This window comes from Schistocerca nitens, chromosome 7 (genome assembly GCF_023898315.1).
Source record: "Schistocerca nitens isolate TAMUIC-IGC-003100 chromosome 7, iqSchNite1.1, whole genome shotgun sequence".
Lineage (NCBI taxonomy): Eukaryota > Metazoa > Arthropoda > Insecta > Orthoptera > Acrididae > Schistocerca > Schistocerca nitens.
This window is the reverse complement of record NC_064620.1, coordinates 5,824,769-5,830,576: the sequence shown is the minus strand read 5'-3', so window position 1 is coordinate 5,830,576 and position 5,808 is coordinate 5,824,769.

Genomic DNA, 5,808 nt, shown 5'->3' with positions numbered 1-5,808 from the left:
GTGTAGCTTTAGTTTATTGCCAGCGCGTAATTATAGAGAGAATCTCCTTTGTAGTTGCAGTCTTTCATTGTTGTACAGTAAAACAGGTGTGGCACGCATGTAGATTTGCACCAAGTATTTCGCAGCTGCAATTAACTAGATATTATTTTCAGTGCTATGTTAATGTGTTCCCCTATTTTTGCTCTTCAAATTGTGTTTTTCTGTGTTGTCGTGTGAAATATTGTGACAATAATGGCGTGTGAAAAACGTAACACTAGGCTCCAAAGTAAATTGAGAAATGACAGCGAAGACGAAAGCAGTGTGTTAGCGCCACCGTGTAATGAATAAACTAATATTCAAAGCAGTAATTTGGTAACTGTGCATAGGGAAATGGAGCGGGTGGCAAACAATGGCGTGGACAGTGAAACAATTAGTGAAGAGGGAAGCATTATCGATCGATCGGTCGGCAACAGCTCGCCTCAGGAATCGGGAATGACAGGACACAATTTTGCAAATATTGTAGACTCAGGTTTTGGGTCCTCACCGTTTTCTCAAATGAGTCAAGACACATTTTCTGCTTGTCAAAATGTGAATGTTGCCGGTGAAAATGCACTGCAAAAAAGCATAGAGAAACAGATTCCAGACACTAATACATTATTATTGCAATTAATGCAACAAATGGGACAAAATCTTCAAAAGTTAGACACAATGGAGCAAAATCTTCGTAAGTTAGACACCACACTTGAACAAACACGTGAAGATTTAACTACTGAGTTACATAACATTGAATCGAAATGTCAAAAAGTCTGTAATGACGTAAAAACACAAATTCGTGAACATTTTCAACCTATTTTTTCGCGGCATGAAAATGCATTACAGAATCACGAAGCAGCCATAAAAGAACTGCAAATTATTGTTCATGAAAATCATGAGACCTTGCAAGCTAAAATTGACTCAGTTGCATCTACCGATACGGTTACGCAACTTACAAATACTCAGGAAAACTTAAAGGACAGAGTAGATACGATTTCAACACAAATGGACACTCTGAAACTTGGTTCAGAAAAACATACAGAGGAAATAATTTCACTATCGGATAAAGTAGCCGAACTTTCAGATCAGTTCACTAACTTATCTACAAAGGTAGATGATGATCTGAATGACACAACACCTGTAGCCTTCACTGACACTGAAGAGTATGAAGAAATTAGAAAATTCAAACAAAATCAAAATCAAATCAATACACAGTACAAAAGAGAAATCCGGGAAATGCAAGATCAGTTGGCACAAGTAGTACAAGAATTACGTATTTCAGAGGACACTCGCGCTCCAACACGGGAAGAGGGACTTAGAAATACGGAAAAGCCGCAAAATAATAACACAGGGCATTTCGGAAGTTATGAAAGAAATTGGCAATGTGCACCGAATTTTGAGATGGAACGGCCGACACGACCTAACAATGACCGATATGCGACTCGCCGACATGATGATTTTGACTATAAGCTGTTCATTATTACACGTAAATTCAAAACATTTAAGAATTCTGGCAACGACATTCATCCACAAGCATGGCTCCATCAATTCTCTCATTGTTTTCCTCCCAACTGGTCATTGGAGCACAGATTAGAATTTATGTGTGGCTACTTAGAGAATGAACCAGCTGTAAGAATGCGATCGGTCATTCACGATTGCCACAGTGAAGGAGAATTTTATCATGCCTTCATCTCTGCATATTGGTCTCAAGCTACACAAGACCGAGTAAAACACAGCATCATAATGATGAAACGTTTCGAACAATTGAATTTTCCAGTCTTGTGAAATATTTTGAAGACATGTTGCACAAGAATCAGTACCTGTCAAACCCATACAGCCCCTCAGAACTCATCCGCATTTGCTTAATCAAATTGCCTGAACATTTACGACATATTATTTTAGCAGGACGTTGCAAAGACGACATTGAAGCTTTTCAGGGACTCTTACAAGAATTAGAAATTGACACTGACAATCGCGGGATGCGAAAACAGGAAAACAATCATTACAGGTCACATCCGTCACAATTCCGTGACGACAGAAATAATAACTGGACACGACAAGGCTATTCTCACAACACGTATCGTGACCAAAACAGACACCACCCATATGACAACCACTGGCAGAGTAACAATAGTTACAGAGAAAGATCGCATTTTCGTAGTAATGAATATGACAGAGATTACCTTAGAAACAGACAATATGGGAACCAAAACAATTATTATCAAGGGAGACAGAATAACTTCAGACGCAACAGTTCAGCGCGCAGTTACGACTCAGGAAGAAATTCTCAACCACATGACCGACAAGAAAGAAATTGTGAAATCTATCGACATGACGACAGACGAGATAATCAGAACGACAGACCTGAATTTCATCAGAACTGCGGGATTCAAACAGAGCAGGGCACTTTCGACAACGTGAATTTGTAGAAGTTAGGTCTCCTAATCCCAATAACGGCGCGCGCCAACAAAGAGACAGACAATGACTCGCACAGCAGGCAGCCGCGTGCGCCCGCTGGCTCCGAGAAAAATAACATAAGACGCTAGCCTTGAGAAAAATTTTAGCATTCTTTACCGATGTACAAAACATGACAATTGCTTTTCAGTTGAAAGTCTGAGTACTATGAAGAGTAAAGGTTTACACCACATTTCACATGTAAAACCGTTTATTGATAGATAATCTGCTTTTTAACTTTGTCTTTGCCATAAAACGTTTCACTTCACATTTCTAGTATGCTTTGTCAGACTTAAGAAACTTTTAACATGCAACAATGTTTGAAGTTAAATATCCAGTCTAGAACCTAGGGAACATTTTTAAACAGAAATTACGATTGCATTGTTATAGTGAACAGATGACACAGTGTTGCATTTGTACATTATTGCTTGTTAGTTGCACGATTACATAACAACTATAAGGCTCACATACTTAGAACATTTACCAATACTGCTAATGAGATTTTAATGCACCATTTTGGTTTACCTGAAAATACATTCTGAATTTAAAGTGCTTTCTGAGAGATACCAGATGACACAGAGGTTAGTTTATGTGACAGCTACACGATTTTATCACGACGCTACTAATGAGTGACAATTTACAATGTTGCTTTTGCAGTGTTTCTGTTTTATATCTGCACAGTTTTCTGTTTTATTCTGGAAAGTAAAACATGTTTTAGTAGTAGCTTCTGTGGTATAGCAGCAATGAGACAGTCTTTTTCGTGGCACAACAATACGTTACTGTACAGTACCTTCTTCATCACGCCAATAAGCATAATAACTATGATATCTATACGCAAAGCATTTCACTTTCGTTTATCATGAGGTAAGTACATTGACTTCCGCAGAACGTAGCTTTCGGAGGACGATGACTACGACACTTCCACAGAGATTATATTGCGACTAGACGCACAGTTTAGCGCTACAGTAAACGCATTTGAGTGATTAATCTTATACTTAAAACATTTATTTTTAAAGATTTTTGAATTACAAAGAAAGTTTTCCGTGATACATTTCATTCCATTGCTGTAATCTGTAACAGCTGAGGGTATAATTACATTTATCCTCAGGGGGGTACACGCTTACTTTGTGTATCATGTGTTTGGCAAGCACAAGGAGCCCTAGCAAATATGGTATTTGCTTATACAACTTTACACATCGGTACCATATTTCTCTAACACAGAATTACACAGCTATCTGATTATTTACCTGAGAGAGACAAACATTTATTTTACTACATCAGTGACAGACGTTTACGTAATTACACCGTTGGATAACTTCACACTTACGAAATTGTATGTTGTTTGTACTTTGTGAACTGTTCATATTTTTTCAGAACCATTGTGATACTATGAGAGCTTTGAATGATGTATTTGGTATGGGATCATGATTTTTAAAGTACGTTTGAGGTAGATGACACTATTGAAATGAGCAGAGAATTTTTTTTAGTTTTTGAAATTAGAAAGCTACGACGATTTTGAGTTTCGACTGAGGTGTTATGATGTTATTATTATGATGACTATGTGTATTATGCTGTTGCGGTATGTTTATGATCAATAAGCTGATGCTATATGAGTTATTTGAGTATGCTACGTATCTGTTATCATAAAATATTGAATAAGTGTCGACGAATAAGGTAAGGAATAATGAGTAGTGGTTAGGGACTCACTCTGGTTTGTGAAACAGGTTGTTGGAAACGAAGAATCGTACTTTAAGAGTTATGAAATGTATGTAAATGCGTGAATGTATTACAATGCCGACGAAAACTTTTTGGACACAGTTATATCAATAGGATTTTGTTTCTACAGATTTGTAACGCAAATTCTTGACCTGTGAAATATTTTTATACGAGACTGCCACTGTAGCGGAAACTGTTGTCGTAAATATTTCGGTAAGAAAGCTAAGTGACCTTGACGTAATGCGTTATGGGCGACCAGCTGTGCGAGTCGCCTGGAGAAAAAGCCATTAGGTCAGAAAAAAAGGACCATTAACTTCGCTATTGACATTCCATTGTAGAAAGCATCGCAAATACGACTCGCTCATTACTTGGAAACATATCGTACTTTGTGCTACTTACTGAAATGCTTATGAATTGATGGGAAATATTCTTACATCTGCAAACCTTATAATGAGAAGTGTCTTTCTACGAGAGTTGAGAGCTACTGACTTACGAAATGCCACATAGCTATTGAATGATGTTTTTATGCTTTGGTTTGCGTAATTACTTATTTCATTTGATATCTGTTTTCCAGCTGTGTTGCAGCATTGGTTTTATAAAATAAACTTAAATGCATTTGCTAATGTGAAAACTTTCTGTCAACAGATCTATTAAATAATTATTTTATGATCCACATTCTTCGAAAAAGGAGCTCTTGGAATGGAAAGAACAATAAGAAGGGACTGATAACAATAACTGCATATATAATTTTCCTTTCAAGTACTTGGTAATTTTTTGTAGAATTAGTTTTTGTGGTGCACCACTTTAATTGCATAGACATTAAGATGTGGATAGACATTTCCCTTATCTGTCTTGTTGTCTTTAGTGTAATATTTTTTTCTGCTTGAGCTTTGTCATGTTTATATATAAGCTGCTGTTTGCCAGGCACAGTGTTACTGAATTTTAATTTGGGTTACTCTGCTAAGCCAGTTTACTACTGATTTATTTTTCTTGTTTGCTGCTCATTGCCTTATATTAGTTGTAATTTATGCTGCTTGCTTTGCCTTTTGTATTTTTTATCATTGCTGTTTGTGTTAATTGTTTTGTGCTGCTGCATTGCCTCGTTCCTTAGTTTAGTATCTGAGCTCAGTAGATTTAAGTTAGCTTACCAGGGGTAGACTATATAAGAGAATGAGTTGCGATGAAATGCATTGAGAAGTCATACGAAAAAAGTACAGAAAGCAGGTATAGATAGGACTTTTTGGAAATAATGAAGAACGAAGGGAGGTCTCCGAGAAGTAAAGAAAGTTTTGTTTGCAAAATACTGCAGTAAAAGAAACCCTGTCCTTTCCTTGTGTTCTCCCACTATGTGTTTGTGTACTCTTGTATATTTGTGTTCTTCCTGTCTTTATGTGTTTAGCTGATGTTGTTCTGTTGTAGAATTTTTCTAATACTGTGTTATTTACTTTGTAAAGATGTTTAGACATTATTTATTCTGTTTTGTTTTCATGCTCATGTGTGAAGTTGATGTTTCGAAAGTCATTCTGATCTTTTATGTATGTACTCATGTCATAATTCCTGTAACACTGATGTATATGTTTATTTCGATTCTTTTGTAAAGCCTGTACTACACATGTTATCTGTATT